The 20,127-nt window shown below is 36.7% G+C and overlaps 1 protein-coding gene across 1 annotated transcript in view; it reads left to right on the top strand.

The window, feature by feature from the left end:
• The window catches only part of ABCD3 (ATP binding cassette subfamily D member 3), an 80,191-nt gene that overhangs the window by 459 nt on the left and 59,605 nt on the right, over positions 1-20,127 (top strand). The window lies entirely within an intron of this gene.

Below are 20,127 nucleotides of genomic sequence, written 5' to 3'. Positions count from 1 at the left end.
AAGGCCCTCGACCGCGCTGCCTCTGCGCTCCCGACGCGCTCTCCTTTCTAGCCTGGCGCCCAGCGGACGGGTCCCTTGGCCCGGAGGGGTCAAGCGTAGAGAGGGCGGGCCATGGCTACTGCCAGGCTCTAACGTCAAGGTGTCTGATTTTCTCGCGCAGTCATCCCCAGTGTTCCCTGCTTCCAGCATTCTGCTCCCGGGAATGTCTGTCTCCGCCACACCCGCTAGGAAACCTGTACCTCCTGCCCCCAGGCCTCGTCCCCAGTGTTCCCTACGCCCTACTCTGACTCCGGGAGCGTGAGTCTTTCCCCAGCGCCCGCTAGCAGCCTTGAGCCTCTGCCCCGAGGCTGTCGCCTCCAGCCCACCTCCTGTATCAACTTTCTGGGTGCGTTCTAGTTTTGTCATCTCATCTCCTAAAAGACCGTGGGTTTGCTTTGTGGGTGTGTATTTGTGATTTGAGGCTGAGGATTGGACTCTCCAGGATGGAGACTGTTGCCTCAGTCACTTGGATGGGGTTTGGCACGATTCCCTAGTAGTTGCTGTTTTAAGTCGTGAGGATGGTACATATGAACTGCCCTGGGTCTGTTGGGTAAGATTGCTTTCCAAGGTGGTGTTCCGTGGGAGCTGGTCATTTCAACCCGAAAGGCTGAATTTGGAAGGCAAGGTTCCCTCCCCTGGCTGTTCAGGTGGAAGGTTAAAGTGTGATTTAGCTGAGGATCAAGAACCTTTTTGATTATACTCCACTTCTTCCTCCTCGAGAGAATCTTAATGTTTAGCTTTTGGGCGATTATAAGATTAGAGGAAGGAAAAGAGAGAATTGAGTTACTGTTGTGGGATTACAGACATAATATTTTATTCTCTGGGAGACACTTGGCTTCAGCAAGCAAATGAGGAAAGGTTACTTGCCTAGCATTCTTGCCAGTCATTGGATATTCCATATTAAATCTTGGCATAGTGCTTTCATGTATTTTATTTCATTGATCTGTCTGGGCAGGTACTGTTGCCTCTTGTTTTTGTTTTGCTTAAACTATCTGATTAGTAGTAGACTTTGGACTAAACCACTAACAAGCGGACTCTCATCCATGAAATTCTTATTAACCTTCTCTTGTCTTCCTTACCTTACTAAGGTCTGAAGTGGGGGTCTTTCTATTCCTTTCTCAATTCGATTAAGAGTTGAAAATGATTTACATCTCTGTCTAGACAATACAGTGCCAATCCACTTTTCTTCTCTTCAGGTAGCTTTTAAAATGATTTCTTCTGGAAAACATAGAGGTTTTTGTTTTTGTTTTTTGTTTTTTTTTTCTGTTGTGTGCTTTCTGAGCTCCCGGTTGCAAATGGAAGTTATTTGTTATCTGGGAATATGTCAGAAAATGTGAAATGCTGTAAGATAACTTTGTATTACCTTTTATTAGAGAAATGTTTCAGTGCATAGAACAGGTGTTTTAGTATGATGTAGGGAATTTGAGGACAGCTCTAACAACTGTAGTTTACTTTATCAGAGTATTACATGTATAATAGGAATATAGAAAAGTACACATTAAATGTAGCGCTTGAAGAATTTTTACTGATAGAACTCACCCATGTAATCAGCACTCAGATCTGCACCCGTATAAGAACATTATCAGCATCCCAGAAATGCTTCATGTTGGTTCCAGTCACAGTTTAGATAGCTAGTGATTTATAAGGCTGTAGATTATTGTAAGGAAAGTTTTAAATATCATCTCCTGGGAAATAGCAAAACAGTGTAATAGAAACTGTCTTACTAAATTTTAGGTGTTTTTTCATTTACATTTTATTGTAAAATGCTTTGGAAATCTTTTTGAGAAACAGTTGTTTTTGAGGGATTAAGTTAGACAACAACTAATTTGCTGAACAAAAGATTGTTAACCTTGTGCATTGGCATGAATAAGGAAGATCTTTATTTTCCACATTAAATATTTTGTGGGAGGAGACTGCAAATTAAGAATAGATAAGCATGTAGGAGGATAAATAGGGTGGCTGGGTTATGGACATTGGGGAGGGTATGTGCTATGGTGAGTGCTGTGAAGTGTGTAAGCCTGATGATTCACAGACCTGTACCCCTGGGGCAAATAATGCATTATATGTTAATAAAAATTTAAAAAAAAAAGAAAATAAAAGAGTAGATAAGCACGAAGTTTAAATTACCCAGATAAAATAATTGAATTATTTTAAAACATTCAAGAGTCTGTTTTCGTCTGGTGTTGAGTCTGTTTTCGTAGTTGTATTTCCAGAAACTTTTGGACATATTTCAAATGCTATCTTCAGCGCATAGTTTGAAGATTAGATTAGTAAATTCTAACTTTATATTTTATTGGCTTTTTGGGTATCATTTGTAACAGGGCTAATTAATTTTCCTATCTGATGCTTAATTAAGGAACCTATGGCTGCTTGGCCTTTTTTCATCTATGCTATTAACAATACGTTTGTCTTAGAAGATAGTCCTTAGAATCAACTAGGTAATTCTAGAGCTAGTAAAACCACCTTAAAAGTTATGTCACATTATACCGAACATTAGGAGAATAATTCATTTAACTTTCTGAGTTATTTTTTAGTTTTGTTAATGCATTTTTTTCAAAGTAAGCAGAATAATATTATGAACCAGCTATATGTTTTACTGAAGAAGTATCATCAACATTTTGCCATTCATGTTTCATCTATAACCCCTTGCTCCTACCCCTTATTTTTACAGGTTTTTAGGTAAACTTATATATATTAAACAGTATAATCTTGGTTATACATTTTTTAAGTAAATGCAATACAACAGTGTAACACACTCCTATCATAAATTAGAACATTTTCATCTTCCTAGAAAGTTGCCTTGAGTTCATTTTCCATTACCATATACTAACTTTTTCCCCTTAATTTTAAATCATAATTTGAAAAACACACATTTTATTTTATTATTTATGGGGAATAGTGGAATCTGTACTCATGGATAAAGGAGACCATATATTGAGATCAAAGGAAGTATCTGTTTTAAAATGTTGTATTACTGCCCTAAGCGCTGTGGGGTGGATTGGTGTTTGTGTATGTGTGTATTGCACATACAGTCAAAAAAATATATGACATCTTTTCATAGGGAGCTTACATTCTTGTTAGGGAGGAGAAATTTAAATACAAATTAGTTAAAATTGTAAGGTGGTGACAGAATGCAGGGTACAGACAGACATGCCTTAGATGTTCTGAGAAAGGAGAGATTAATGTGTTATGGAAGAGTTCGGAAAGGCTTTATGAAGAATATGAGCTAAGCCTAGGAAAGGGGTAGGAGTGGATAACTACAGATAAATTGAATGTTAATAGCAGCTTTATCAGATTTTTGTTGCATATTGTGGTAGGAAGAAGTTTTGTGGTACCCTTTCAGCCCATCTTTTCACTGCCACCAGAGCTGTTTTTAAGAAACACAATTATAGGGGAGCTTGGTTGGCTCAGTGGGTTAAAGCCTCTGACTTCAGCTCAGGTCATGATCCCAGGGTCCTGGGATGGAGCCCCACATCAGGCTCTCTGCTCAGCGGGGAGCCTGCTTCCCCTCTCCCCCTCCCCGCCCCCACCTGCCTTTCTGCCCACTTGTGATCTCTGTCTGTCAAATAAATAAATAAAATCTTAAAAAAAAAAAAAAAAGAAACACAATTATAATCTTGTTATTCCTTCATTAGAGTCTTTTGGTTATTCTAAAACACAAAATTCTTAGTATGAGAAAATCGTGTTCGTGATCTGGTCCTTTACTATTTCCTATACTCATCCAGCATTGTGGAGTAACACTCTCTTGAGTATGACAGGCTTTGTTCAGCCTTTGCAGTCTGATTATAATCACTGTCACCCCCAACACTTTCCCCCACCTTTTGGTGTTTATTTTCTTTCAAAACCCAGTCCATTTAACACTTTCTCTTAGGTGTTTTCTATCTTTTCCTGATTTCCAAACTGATGTTCTTGTCCTTTGCTCTCATGATACGCTAAGCATTTCTCTACTAGTTAGCACTCTGTATTGTACTGGTTTATTTTCCTGTCTTCTGTCTATATCAGAGTGAGTTTCTTGAGGTCATGTACTGCCTCAAGTATACATTCTTAGTTTGGACATGTCGCAAGATAGACATTAAGTGTTGTATGAGGTGAACAAATTATGTAGGATAGTTGAGTAACTTTTTTTTTTTTTTAGTTGAAGAACTTTTAAGGTTAAGGGTAATTGTCTGGCAGTTCTGGATGTAGGACCAGTACAAACATGAGTTGAGGCATTAGGTAATAGAGGCGATAGTTGTATATCTGAGAGTATGTCACATGGGCGAGGTAGTAGGAAATTATGGGCCAGTTTTAGAGGGCAGACAAAGAGACCAGTCTGCACTGCTGTAGTATTTTATAATCCTAAACCAAACACGAAGAACAAAAACAGAACAAAGCAGTTTCTTTCCCTTCCCATGAAGCTTGTCAAGTTCAGATTTCTCATCCTGGATTTCAGAGCCTTCCCTCACCTGGTCTCGCCTTACCTGGCTGACCTTACATGCCTTTGCCTGCCAATCAGTCTGCTCTGTTTCAAATAGAGCAGTTTTGCACTGTTCTCCGAGCTTTGGAGCTTTATGCATATTAACCAAACCTGGAATCTCTCTCCTTATATTATCTGTTCTTCAGCTCTTATCTTTTAAGGGTTAGGTGACCATCATCCATTCCAGAAGTATCATTTAACAACTCTGGATGATCTAAATAATGATCCTTTTTAACTTTCTGAAGCATGAATTTAGGTACCTTATTTATTTTTTTTTAATTTTAATTTTTTTATTTTATTATTATTATTTTTTTGGATCAAACCATTTTATTGAGGGGCCTGGGCAAAAGGTCTGCAGGCTGGTAGGACAGTGAGATTTGAGTCCTTAGCCTGGCTGGGATGTTTCCAGCTTCACAGTTGTCAAAAGCTTAGGTGCCTTTCTTGTTTTATCTATTAATTGCTTGACTGGGTGTGATCTAGTTTTCAGCTATGAGGGTGTAGCCAAGTCCCCCAGCTTATGGAGTGATCCTTTATCCTTTTCATTTTTTTTTCCTTTTTATTTTTTCCTTTTCTTTTTCCTTTATCCTTTCCAAAGCCCACTCTGTAGATGGTGGGAACACAGTTTTCTCCTTCAAATATTTCTGAGGTGTTTCAGGGAGCTTGTATTTTTCTTAGTTACACTTTATTTAACATTTTTTTTTTTTTGCCTCTGCTGTGTTTCGTTTTATTTATTTTTAAAATTTTAATATATATATTTTAATTTTTTCAATTTATTGTTTTAAAAGATTTTATTTGTAAGTAATCTCTATACCCAGTGTGGGGCTTGGACTCATGACCCAGACATCAAGAGTTATATACTCTTCTAATTTAGCCAGCTAGAGGTTCCTAATATAAATATATATTTTAAATTGAAGTATAGTTGACATGCACTGTTATATTAGTCGCAGGTGTATAACACAGTGATTCTTTAAGTTCATTAGTTAAGCTATATTCATCACAAGTATAGCTACCATACAAATGTTATTTCAGTACCATTGATCATATTCCCCATGCTGTGCCTTTTATCTGTGACTTATTCATTCTATAATTGGAAACCTGTACTTTCCACTCCCCTTCACCCATTTTGCCCAGCTCCTTTCCCTCTTTTGACCATCAGTTCTCTTTATGTATGAGTCTGTTTCTGGTTTTTGTTAATTTGTATTTTTTTGGATTCCACATATAAGTGAAATCGTATGGTTTGTCTTTGATTTATTTCACTTAGCATACTATCATCTGGGTCCATCCATGTTGTTTCAAATGGCAAGATCTCTTTTTTATGGCTGAGTAATATTCCATTGTGTGTGTGCATGCATGTGTGTGTATATACATCACATCTTTATCCATTCATTTATTAGTTTGTGTCTGTATCTTCGCTATTGTAAATAATCCTGTAATAAACATAAGGATGCATACGTCTTTTTGAATTCGTGTTTTTGTTTTCTTTGGGTTAACACCCAGTAGTGGAATTACTGGATCACACAGTACTTCTTTTTTTAATTTTTTTTGAGGAACCTCCATACTGTTTTCCACAGTGGCTGTACCAGTTTACATTCCTACCAACAGTACATGAGGGTTCCCTTTCTCCACATCCATGCCAACACTTGTTGTTTCCTGTCTTTTTTGATACTAGCCATTCTGACAGGTGTAGGATGATATCTTGTGGCTTTTATTTGCATTTCCCTGATGATTAGTGATGTTGATCATCTTTTCATGTGTCTGTTGGCCATCTGTATGTCCTCTTTGGAAAAATGTCTATTTAGGTCCTCTGCTCATTTTTAGTTGGAGTATTTGTGGGTTTTTTTGGTGTTGAGTTGTAGGAGTTTTTTTTTTTTTAATATTTTGGGTATTGGCCTCTTATCAGATATATTATTTGTAAATATCTTCTCCCATTCAGTAGGTTGCCTTTTTGTTTTGTTGATAGTTTCTTTCCCTGTGCAAAAGTGTTTGCTCTATTTTAGACCCTACTTATATCTTGTCTCTTGAGCTTGTCTTTTTGGTATCTGCCTTGATTCCTATAAATTATCAGGCGCAAAGCAGGTAATTGTAGTAGAATTTTATTGAAAATTTGGGAATGATGGCAGCGATTATATCTCAACAAAGTGAACAGCTTAAAATGGAGACATTCTTTTATTTATAAGTTCCTTTGACATTTCCACTGGCAGTTTGTTGACTATTTTTCGCTGAGCCTCAGCCCTCTGGTCTTTTGCTAGATCTTTTCTGTACCTCTTGAATATTCTCATATCTCTAGCTTTTATTCCCTGTACTCTCTCTCCACTAACTTTACAGCTCTTTTTTGCATACTTCAAATTAGCTTTCCTTCCTGAGATCTGCTCCTTTCGAATCAAGCTCTAGGAGAGGCTGGCTTCCCTTTGCTTAGTTTCTTTCACAGGCCCACTGAATGTTTTGCAAAGTACAAGCATGAGTCAGGTGAGGGGCTGGAGACGCAGGAGACCCTTGGGAAGAACCCTGCGTGGATGTTATAGGCCCCATTTGGATCTCAGAATAAAGAGAATGGTTAAGTAAAAGGCCTCAAAGAATTTGCCAGGAAAAATATATCTGTGTACTGAAACCAACTGATTCAGGTCAGATCCAGAAGCAGTGTTCTTAGAACTCTGTAGCTGTCTGTGGTCTGCTGGGCGGGAACTGGGTACGGACTGTTTAATTAATTATACTTCTCTGTTTTTGGCACAATAACATCTTTCCCGGCTTTTTCTTATTATGAGCAAATGCGGTATTTATTTTACATATTTATCTTGCTTATTGTATGTCTCTGCTGCTAGGATGTAAGTTCCATGACGGCAGGAATTTTTGTCTGTTTTGTTCATTGTTATAGTCCCAGTGACTAGAACTGTGGCTGGCATGTAGTTGGCTCTCAAAAAAAGTTTGTTGACTGACTCTCACTCTGAGATACTCCTTTCTTAGGGCTGTGGTTACTGTTATTTTAAATAACAAATTTTTCTTGTTACACATGTAAATGTCTCCTTAAGGATATTATGAGCTGTTTAGGAGCTGGGCCCCTTATATATGCATGGGTAAAACAAGTCTTAGAAATTTATAAAAATGGTATCATTATTGTTTTATAACCTTTTCACAGTTAACAATACAGTGGAAACAATAAAAATAATTTAAAAAATTAAATTATCCATAATGTCATCACTGTAACATATGTATTATTTATTTTTGTTACCTCTTATTTCTCGTTTATATGCATGCATTTTTACATAATTATAATGTACTTGTTTTGCTATTTTCATTTAATGTGTAGACAGCTTCCCTATGTTTCTACATGGACTTCATAACTATACTTTTTTCTTTAAAGATTTTATTTATTTGCAAGAGAAAGAGAGCCCGAGCACACAAGGGGAAGGGGCAGAGGGAAAGGCAGAAGCAGACTCCTGGCTGAGCAGGGAGCTGCGTGTGTTACTTTGTTGGATCCCAGGACTCCTGCGCAGAAGGCAGATGCTTAATCCACTGAGCCACCTAGGTGCCCCTGTAACTGTACTTTAAAGAAATACATAAATACTTCTTTGTGTGACTATGTCATAATTTATTTTGGGCATCTAGATTTCTTCTGTAATTTTTCTAGATAATGCTAAATTTTTTTGCTGGTGAACTTTTCTGTCTCTGCTGAATTATTTCCTTGGAATAGATTGCCAGAAATGGGGGTATAGAAAGAAAGCTAATGAACTTTCCTTAGTGTTTATGGAAAAGGTGTGAACATTGTGGAGCTACACAAATTACACCTGTTACTTCTCAAGAGTTGTGCCGTAGAGTACTCTGAAATGAGTGCAAATTTAATTCTCTCATCAATAAAGGGTGAATTTTTTTTTTACTACTTTAAAGGTATAAAATAATGTCATGACATTTTAATTTGCAAGAATGCACATTTTTACATGCAGCAACTTGATCTTTATTATGGAGGTGGTTTGGCATACTATAAAACATGGTTTGGTCTTTGGAGTTAGATATGGGTTCACTTTTTTTTTTTTAAGATTTTATGTGTTTATTTGACAGAGAGAGATCACAAGTAGTCAGAGAGGCAGGCAGAGAGAGAGAAGGAAGCAGGCTCCCCACCGAGCAGAGATCCCGATGCGGGGCTCGATCCCAGGACCCTGAGATCATGACCTGAGCTGAAGGCAGAGGCTTAACCCACTGAGCCACCCAGGTGTTCATGGGTTCAAATTTCTATGCAGCTGGGGCACCTGGGTGGCTCAGTGGGTTAAAGCCTCTGCCTTCGGCTCAGGTCATGATCCCAGGGTCCTGGGATCGAGCCCCGCATCGGGATCTCTGCTCGGTGGGGAGCCTGCTTCCTTCTCTCTCTCTGCCTGCCTCTCTGACTACTTGTGATCTCTGTCTGTCAAATAAATAAAATATTTAAAAAAAAAATTTCTATGCAGCTATTTGCTAGATCTGTGACCTTGTACAAAGTTTACTCAGCCTCTGAGCCTCAGTATTCTCGCCTACAAAACAGGGATAATAGTATTTATTTACTTAACTCAGTGGTCGTGAGGATAAAATCAGAAATTGTCTTAACTCAGTAGTCACTGGAAAAAAGCTCAATAAATAGCAGATAGCTTTAGTTCCCTGTGCTTGCTGAAAGGAAAACTAAAATGACAGCTAAACATGCCACTATTAGGTTCTCAAAAACCATTAAGCCTTCCTAAAAATTTCCTCAAATGTGCCCATGAAAATCTCCCTAAAGAAGCCTTTGTTGGAGTTGGAAAGTATTTACTTTCATGTGACATGGCTTCAGGGCCTCTGTGTTTTTTCATTTGCTGCTTCCTGAATGATATTTTTCACTTCTCCACCTCTTAAAGAAGTCCAAAACTAAATTTATTATTCTAAGTGTGGTCTGACTGACACACAGTAGAATGGCTTATTACTTGTTTTGTAGATCCTAAGCTTTTTAAAAAATAGATGAGGTTACAGGTATTATTTTTGTGACCATCTATACTCTTCACTTGGATTTAGCTTACACAGTTGTTTCCCCTTCATTTGCCCTCCTCAACTTCTTGTGATTTTAAAAAATTAAACCTGGGTGCACATATTTAGACTTATCTTTGGATGTATTACTTCCTCTGATTTTTTTTTTGATCCTGTATTTTTAATTGGTATTCCTTCTCTGTATTTTCCCAGTAAATTTAAGTTATTGGACAGGGCCAAGTATTGAACATGTGTTTACACACAACTCTGTAACCTTTCTATTATTTGATACCCTTGGGGTGTTATTATTATTTCTCATCTTCAAACTTACCTAACACTTTTTTACACCTTTCCTTCTGGTAATGACCTGACATTCTGACCATAGGACTAGGCATCAAATCCATATTGGGCCAGTGGGTGTCCTCCTTTGAGATGTTTCTGTTGGAGCTGGTAAGGAAGGGTCTTTCTTTTTCTTTTTCTTTTTCCCAGATTTATTTATTTATTTGACAGAGAGAGAGAGCATGCACAAGGAGGGGGAGCAGCAGAGGGAGAACGAGAAGCAGGCCCCTTGCTGAGAATGGAGCCGAACACATGGCTTAATCCCAGGACCCTGGGACCATGACCTGAGCCAAAGGCAGGTGCTTAACTGACAAAGCCACCCAGGCAAGCTTGGGAAGAGTCTTTCTTTTCTGGTCATGGAGTGGTGAAGATGAGACCCTAGAGCTGTATGTGGCATCTGTTTCTTTTGCATGGAAAAGATGGAGAACTGATTTAGTCCATTATCAAATGCTTTATAGCATAATAAACTAAGTTTATAGAATTTTCATGATCCCTTCAGAAAAGAAAATGAATTGGGTCCAACATGACTTTTTGGTGAACTTGTGCTTGTTCATAGAATTTACAGCTTCTTCCAAGTACTGGTGCCATATTGTCCATTTGCATAAATAAGTTGTAATTTTTTTCCTAGGATAAACATCAGTCTCATCCATGACCTGATGAATAGCATCACCTTCTGATCTGTTACAGTGAAATATAAACTGGAATTATGAAGAAGAATGATACCCTCTTTGCAGTTTTCTTTACAATTATATATGCCAAATTAAATTTTATAAAAATGGGTATTGTATTTCTTTATTGTTCTTTCTTTTGGAATGATTTGTATGGAATGTCAGAGTTGTTTAAGAATGCCATTTGTAGTCCATTTTTTTTTTTTTTTTTAAGATTTTATACATTTAAGAGAGAGAATGAGTGAGAGCGCACAGGAGTAGGGGGAGGAGCAGAGGAAGAGGGAGAAGCAGACTCCCCACTGAACAGGGAGTCAGACCCAGCTGGGGCTGAAGACTCTGGGATCATGATCTAAGCTGAAGGCAGATGCTTAACTGACTGAATCACCCAAGCACATAAGCATTTGTAGTTATTTCTACAAAAAACTTTGTATCAGGCTCTTGCTTAAGGACATGGCTCTCATTGTGCATTCTTTTTATGGAAAAAAACACTTGTTTTAGGTATCTCTGCCGATGATACAGCCATCTATAAATGTAAGGATAAAATACTTTTGATAGCTGATGGTTATGCTCTTCAGTGGGAGTTATTGTACATATTAAGAGAGTTTGAAGCCTTGAGTGTGCTTAAAAAGTGTTTTTTTCAAAAACACAACTTTGTAATCCTTTTGCTGAATTAGCAGACCTGAATGAATGCAATTAAATTAATGAAGTACAGAATTGAAAATAAACTTATCAAAGCATATTCAGCTACTTTGATTGTTGTTATCTGGGGAGGCTTCCCGTTTGAGCCTGACTTTAAGAGATTTGTAGTTTTTTGCTAAGGGGTAGAAGGCGTTTTAGGTAGGGAAAACTGCTTGAGCAAAGGCATGGAGTTAATGGAGTTACTATTTGAGAAGGGACTCCAAGGACATGTAGCTGGAAGTTTTACTATGAACTGTTTATTGATCACTTATCATATTTTAAGCATTACTGTAAGTATTTTATATTTATTCTTCACAAACAGTCTTTTGGGATAGTTGTTTTATTATTTTCGTTTTACCAGTGAGGAATCAGAAGGGTAAAAATGGTACCTGCTTATGAGAGTTTTTAAGTTTGTTTGAATTAGCCCTGTGGAAAGTAAAAGACGGAATAAAGTATTTTTATCAAATCCTTCAGATGGGCATAAATTCAAAAACCAGTCACCAATCATTCAGGGGCTAAGAAATAGTTTTATGTTAAACACAAAGTTAATTTTTAAAATTTTGTGGCAATATGTTGTTAAAATGTTAGAGTCGTGGTGAAATATTCTAAGATTTTAAATACCTTTTTATTATATATTATACCACAACTGAAAGAAATTACATAAAATCATATGTAACCTAATGACTTTTCTAGTTTTTAAGATAAACACCCTTGTAACTACTACACAGGTCAAAAAATAAATCTTTGGCTGCCATGCCACAAGTCTTCCATGTTCCCCTTTCCAGTCAGAGCCCGTCCCTCTTCCTTGCTATTATTGCTATCTTGACTTCTATAGTATTTGCATCTCTACATTTCTTTCTTATTTTATTGCCCAAATGTGCATTCTTAGGCAGTATAATTTAGATGTGTGTTTTCTTATTTGTACTTCTATAGTATTTGCATCTCTACATTTCTTTCTAATTTTATTGCCCAAATGTGCATTCTTAGGCAGTATAATTTAGATGTGTGTTTTCTTATTTGTTTCTCTTAATTTGGATGTTCTGCTGCCATTCGTCTTTCCCCTTTCTTTCTTACCGTTTGTTGAAGCAGTCAACTGTTTTGACCCATACAGATTCTGTCATCTAGGTTATGCTGATTGCATACTTTTTCTTCATTCTCTGTATTTCTTGTAAATTAGTAGTTGGATCTAAAAGCTTGATCAAAGCTTAGATTTTGTTTTTTATGTTTTTAGAAAAGAATGCTTCCTAGGTGTTGATGTGGTATACTCTATGAAGACGTATGTAGTGTCTGGTTGTTTCTCTTTTTGTGATTTTTAGCAGCCACTGTTGCTCAATGCATAAATCAGTGAATTTTTATTTATTAGAGCTTACAAAATGGTGGTATTTGTATTCGTTATTCTTCCTTTCTAAGGTGGAATGCTTCCATAAAAAGGAACTTCCCTTCATCTACTATTTTGGTTACCCAGTGGTACAGTTCAATTAGGAAAGGTAGGATAGATACCTAATTTTACTTAGGTAAAATACTTAATTTTACCAATTTTTAGAATACGCCATTAGTTACCTGTTATTCTCTTAAGTTCTTAAGTGTCATTATGAATTTCTTGATTTACTACAAGTAACTACCGATTTAATGCTCTCTATTTTATAGATGCTTTGGAGGAACCCAATTTTATGAATGTAGTGGATCTTATCAACAAAATATAAAATGTGCCTTGGTTATCAGCTCTTTCAACTATTCTGTATAATTTTTAGGATCAGCATGTTGGGATTTTGATGAGGATTACTTTTAATCTTTAGATTAATGTATGATTGCCTTCCTTTTAAAAAAAAAATTAACCTAGCCATAAGAGTGTAAAAATGTGTGATTTTTTTCAAAAATCCAGCTTTCAGTTTTGCTTTACCTCTATTTACTCTCTTATTTCCTTTTTTTTTGTGCCTCCCTCGGTATTCTTTTATTCTTTACACTTTCCTTGCTGAATTTTATTTTTCTAATGTTCTGAGAGTGATATGAATTTCCAGCCTTTCTTTTCTGAAGTATGCATTTGAGGTTTTAAAGTTCTCGCTAAGCAATGCTTCAGCAGCAGCACACAGTTTTTTTGATATATAGACTATACCATTTTAAACATATTATTTGATGTGTATACCATACATTTCAAAAATTTTTTCATTGACCCATGACTTTTCACAAGTTTATCTCTTTATATATGTCAGTTATCTATTGTTGGATAACAAACCACCTCAAAATTTAATAGCTTAATATAATTATTTCTCCCCTCAGTTCTGTGGGTTGCTGGATGGTTCTTTTGCTAGTTTTGTTCTGGGTTTGATTGAGGCTGCATTAAACTGCAGGATTGGCTACATGGGGGAAGTTTTAAGAAGGCTCCACTCATATTTGGCTGATGGTTCTAGTTAGTGGCTGGGGTGCTTTGGTTCTCATCTAAGTGACTTTTTATCATCTAGTAAACTATACCAGTTTCCTCATTTGTAGTCTCAGGTCAGCATTCCAAGAGGCTAAAATAAAAGCAAAAAGGTTTCTGCCACGCTCTGTTGGTTAGAGCAAGTTACAAGCTTGGCCCAGATTCAGGAATGAGAAAGTAGATTGCTTCTTTTTAAGAGAAACACAAAGGATCTGTTTCATATTTAATTTACCATAATTTCCAAACATTTGGGAATTTTTCTTGTAAATTTTTTCTTTTTGTTGTTGATTAAACAGCAAAATTGCTTTGTAATTTTTTTTTCATTATTTTTATTCCTTCTAGTAGTTTGGAAATTATTTATTTTCTGTGCCTTTTACTGGTTACCCTAGAGATTTTAAATATGTGTTAAAATTTTTAAGTCTAAACATTAATCAGTAATACTTCATCCCCCTCCTAAGCAGTAAAATGACTTTAAGAGCAGTGGTTCTGATTAGTTTACTCCTGATTTATATGCATTTATATTTATATTTTATTATTATATATTATAAATATATATTTATGTTTATATTTTTTAAGGTTTTTTTTTTAAGGTTTTTTAATTTTTTAAAGGTTTTTTTTTTTTTCCCCCCTGCGTGAGGCAAGGAGGGTCAGAGGGACAAGCAGACTTCCCAGTCAGCAGGAAGCCTGATGTGAACTTGATTCTGGGACTCGAGGAGCATGACCTGAGCCCAGGGCAGTTGCTCAACCACCCAGGCTCCCAGGTTTTGTTTTTTTTTAAAGTACCAAAAGACATTATTATTGTTTTATCTAATATTCATTTAGAGTTAACTATATATTTACTACTTTGGTTGCTCTTCATTCATTTTTGCAACCTGAACCTTCCAGCTGGTATCACCCTCCCAGCTACCACCAATATGACCTTTAGTAACAAATCTACTGATAATGAACTTTCTCCATTTTTGTCAGATAATGTCTGTATTTGCCTTCATTCATGAAAGTGGTTTTTTTCTCCTGAACATTTAATTCTTGATTGGCAATGATTTTCTTTGCCCATTGAATATTTGATTCTACCATCTTCTGGTTTCCATTACTGATACCGAGAAGTCAGCTATCAGTTTGTAACTGTTGCCCCATTAAAGGTGGTGTGTCTTTTTTTCTGTAGCTGCTTTTAAGGATTTATCTTTATCTTTAATTTTTCTGGAACTCATTCTGATTTGGTGAGGGGTGGATTTTTAAATCTATCCTGCTTAGGACTTACTAGGCCTTTTTTACTTTGTGGATTGGTGTCTCTTCCATTTTGGAATATTCTCAGCCATTATCTATGCCTCGTTCTCTTTATTCTTCCTGGACGCCAACTGAGATGGTCTCATTGTAACAACTGTCTCTTACTTTTTTTTTTTTAAACACTTCATAGATTTGTGTTTCATCCCTCTGGGGGTGGCCTGCTGATTTCTGTATAATTACAATTTTAGAACATTGCTGATGAAGTGAGCATTTTCTTATTTCTTTGTTTCCATCTTTTTGTTTACTTTTTGCTACACTCTGGATAGCAAATTCTGATTTAGCTCCTAGATTATTAGTTGACTCTTTGGCTGTGTGAAATCTACTAAAACTATTAAATATTTAAGTTCACTTGTTGGATGTGTTATTTTTTAAAATTACATTTGGCTCTGGGGCGCCAGGGTAGCTCAGTCAGTTAAGCGCGGACTCTTGATCTCAGCTCAGGTCATGATCTCAGGGTTTGAGTCTGCTTAAGGTTTTTTTTTTTTTTTTTTTCCCTCTGCCCCTCCCCACTTGTCTTTAAAAATAAACAAACAAACAAAAAATCTATTTGGTTCTCTTAGGTCTCTCTCTCTCTCTTTTTAAATAATTTTCTTGTTTTGGTAGGTAACCTTGTTTTATTTTGTGTATTTATTTCTTTAAATGCATTCTGCATTGTCTTATAGGATGTGTTTGGAAAGTCCAACATCTGAAATTTTCTTGAGTCTCCTTCTGTTTTCTTTAATTTCTGCTGGTTCCTGTTTATGGAGTCTAGTTTGCTGTGTGCTTGGTTATTTTTGATTTTGGTCTATGTATTTTATTTAAAATTAGGCCTGGGAATAATTTTGAGGCTTATAGTAAACATACTTTCTTTTTAAGAGGAAAGTTTGCTTCTTACAGTTCCCGGGAACAATATTCAGGGAACAACTTAAACGAAGTTCCTTAAGAGTAAATTCTGAAATTTTTAGTACAGCATTTTGATAAACAGATGGAAGACTCACATTTCAGATGCCATGGTTTTGTTTCTCAAACGACATATGTCATTGTATGTCCACCATCATTGTCATGTTAGTGCCTTTCAGATCAATATCTCTACTCTTGTACTTCAAATCAAAACTTTTAGAAAATTGTCTCCTGGACGATTCCATATAGTTAATCTGACTGGGACTTAAAATGGAAAAAGTTTACAATGAGTCCAATTATTATTTCTCTTAAATGTTTTTACTACTGTTATTCTTTTTGTAGTTAATGGAATCTGTGTCCTCTAATCACTCAGTGTAAATTATTTATGAAACCTGAGGAAAATGATCTTTGCCTTTCATGGCATTAGTTTGGAGCGGATGGTTTCTAATACCTCCTCTATCCTTACACAGTTCTTAAAGTCTGTGCCTTCTCCTCTCATTTCCGTGTTCAGTTGAACCTTGAACAATGTAGGGATTAGGGACATTGAAGCCCTGAACGGCTGACAGTCTGTATAACTTTGGACTCTCCCCAAATTTAACGACTAATATCCTACTGTAAAACGGACCAGAAGCCTTACTGATAATATAAACATTAACACTTATTTAGTGTGTTATGTGTCATATGGACTGTATTCCTTTCAGTAAAGTATACTAGAGAAAAGAAATGATTAATCAGAAAACCATAAGGAAAATACATTTACAGTCCTGTGTTGTAAAGAATCTGTGATTAAGTGGACCCGCACAGTTCAAACCTGTGTTGTTCTGATCTCCTCCCTCACCCTGTCATTTCTGGCAGTTTTCTTGTATCTTTCTTTCCATTCCCAGAAGCCACTGCCTGTTTTCAGTCCTAATTTACCTCAGTTGAGTGGGTGCCATGCACACACATACATACAGTTTTTGATATGGCTATGGACGTGAATTGAAAGAGGTTAGAGATGGTAAGGAAACTACTTAGAAAGCAGGTGGAACAATGGAATACTATGCAGCCATCAAAAGAAATGAAATCTTGCCATTTGCGACAACGTGGATGGAACAAGAGGGTATCATGCTTAGTGAAATAAGTCAATCGGAGAAAGACAACTATCATATGATCTCCCTGATAGGAGGACGTGGAGATGCAACATGGGGGGTTAGGGGGGTAGGAGAAGAATAAATGAAACAAGATGGGATTGGGAGGGAGACAAACCATAAGTGACTCTTAATCTCACAAAACAAACTGAGGGTTGCTGGGGGGAGGGGGTGTTGGGAGAGGGGGAGTGGGTTATGGACATTGGGGAGGGTATGTGCTATGGTGAGTGCTGTGAAGTGTGTAAACCTGGTGATTCACAGACCTGTACCCCTGGGGATAAAAATACATTATATGTTTATAAAAAAAAAAAAAGAAAGCAGGTGGAATAGTTATGGTAGTATATGTGAGAAATTTTGATGGCTTGAGTTGAAGTCTTGGCAATAGAGAAAAGAAGAGCTTACAGAGCAATTGGGTATGAAGAGTATGAGAAAGGGAAAATACCTAAGAATAATTCCTAAGTTTCTGGTTTGGCTGGTTTTATAGATGAAGGTACATTCATTGAGTTAAGGCCCAGGTTCAGTATGAGAAGATGGAAGAACAACTTGGGGGTGGGAAAGTGAATTCAGACATAGTCATTGAATATTATTTAATTTTTAGAATTTTGTTTTGCATATACTAATAAATCGATTATCTCATCAACATTAATGAAGTAGTGATTTATTTATTTATTTATTGTAATTTTATTTATTTGACAGAGAGTTCACAAGTAGGCAGAGCAGCAGGCAGAGAGGGGGGGAGAGCAGGCCCCCCACTGAGAAGAGAGCCCGATGCAGGGCTCTGTCCCAGAACCCTGAGATCATGACCTGAGCTGAAGGCAGAGGCTTAACCCATTGAGCCACTCAGGCGCCCCTGAAGCAGTGATTTAAAACCAATTCATTGTTTACAAAAGAAAAATAATGATTATAAAAAAACTTAGACATCAACTGGAATAGATAATTCTTTCTATTCTTTTATCCCAGCGCTGGTGTTTAGTTGTAGCTGTGTTATTTCCCCTACCACTTTAAATGAATGTTGATTCCATTTTTATTGGCCTCGAACTTTTGCCTGTTTTTTAAATGATAAATGTGTTGAAGAACTGTAAAAAAATAAAAAGTAATATATATTTAATTTCATGCTTATACATATTTAAGGAAGCACCACTTTAAGGCAATAGTAGTATCTGTAAGATTTTTTTTTTCCCCTTCAGAAGACGTTCATACATTACTACTTAGAGTAGTACTTACTCTACTACTAAGTCTAGGATATACTGGCCTCGTTTACTTAGAATGAGCTAGGTGAGAAAAGTGTTAGGGTCAAAATTACTGTTCTGGTTAATTAAATTTAATTTCCAGTTAATTAAATTCTGGTTACAGTTTCCAGTGTTCTTCCTTTTTCACTTTGTCTGAAATCTCTTATCTAAAAACTTCTCTATTTTAATTTTTGACAATTTCTTTTTCCTAGTCTTATTATTGCCTCCTCCCATATTTAGGGGCAGTTCCTGCCTATTAATTTCACGTTTTGCTGGCAATACTAAGGAACAGTTAACTCATCTCCCTATCCCTCACTTCTTCCAAAAATAAGGAACTAACAAAACACTATTCTGTTATGTTCTTAGGAAAAAGTCTTTCCTAGGTTGTTGAAACATTACTGATATACAGTAAACTGCTGATATTAAAAGTACACAATGTGGTGAGTTTTGACATATAATACCTGTGAAAAAATTACTACAATCAAGATAACGAATATTTTATCACCCCAAAGTTCCCTTGTGGCTCTTTCTAGTCCTCTCCCTGCTCCTTGCTTGAACTACTGATCTGCTTTCTATAACTACAGGTTAGTTTTGGTTCCTCTCGAATTTCATAAGTGGAATTGTATACTATACATGGTTTTGTCTAGCTACTTTCAGTCAGAATAATGCTTTTGAGATTATCCATGTTGGGTTTATCAGTTGTTTTTTTTTTTTAATTAGTGAGTACATTTTATCGATATACCACAATTTTTTAATCCATTGTTGTTGGTGGACATTTGGATTGTTTCCAGGCTTTGACTATTAAAGATAAAGCTGCTCCTTACACCGCACATGACAATAGACTCAAAATGGATGAAGGACCTCAATGGGAGAAAGGAATCCATCAAAATTCTTGAGGAGAACACAAGCAGCAACCTCTTCGACCTCAGCCACAGCAACTTCCTCCTAGGAACATCGCCAAAGGCAAAGGAAGCCAGGGCAAAAATGAACTATTGGGACTTCATCAAGATCAAAAGTTTTTGCACAGCAAAGGAAACAGTTAACAAAACCAAAAGACAACTGACAGAATGGGAGAAGATATTCGCAAACAACATATCAGATAAAGGGCTAGTATCCAAAATCTATAAAGAACTTATCAAACTCAACACCCAAAGAACAAATAATCCAATCAAGAAATGGGCAGAGGACATGAACAGACATTTCTGCAAAGAAGACATCCAGATGGCCAACAGACACATGAAAAAGTGCTCCACATCACTTGGCATCAGGGAACTACAAATCAAAACCACAATGAGATACCACCTAACACCAGTCAGAATGGCTACAATGAACAAGTCAAGAAATGACAGATGCTGGCGAGGATGTGGAGAAAGGGGAACCCTCCTACACTGTTGGTGGGAATGCAAGCTGGTGCAACCACTCTGGAAAACAGCATGGAGGTTCCTCAGAAAGTTGAAAATAGAGCTACCCTATGACCCAGCAATCGCACTACTGGGTATTTACCCTAAAGATACAAATGTAGTGATCCGAAGGGGCACATGCACCTGAATGTTTATAGCAGCAATGTCCACAATAGCCAAACTATGGAAAGAACCTAGATGTCCATCAACAGATGAATGGATAAAGAAGAGGTGGTGTGTGTATATATGTATATGTATATATATATATATATATATATATATATATATATATATATACATATATACACACACACACACACACACACACACACATTGGAATATTATGCAGCCATCAAAAGAAATGAAATCTTGCCATTTGCAATGGCGTGGATGGAACTAGAGGGTATTATGCTTAGCGAAATAAGTCAATCAGAGAAAGACAATTATCATATGATCTCCCTGATAGGAGGAAGTTGAGAGGCAACGTGGGGGGTTTGGGGGTAGGAAAAGAATAAATGAAACAAGATGGGATCAGGAGGGAGACAAACCATAAGAGACTCTTAATCTCACAAAACAAACTGAGGGTTGCCTGGAGGGAGTGGGGAGAGAGAGGATGGTGGGGTTATGGACATTGGGGAAGGAATGTGCTA

The sequence above is a fragment of the Meles meles genome, chromosome 1, assembly GCF_922984935.1.
Source record: "Meles meles chromosome 1, mMelMel3.1 paternal haplotype, whole genome shotgun sequence".
In the NCBI taxonomy this organism is placed as follows: Eukaryota; Metazoa; Chordata; class Mammalia; order Carnivora; family Mustelidae; genus Meles; species Meles meles.
This window is presented reverse-complemented; position numbering and strand designations above follow the sequence as displayed.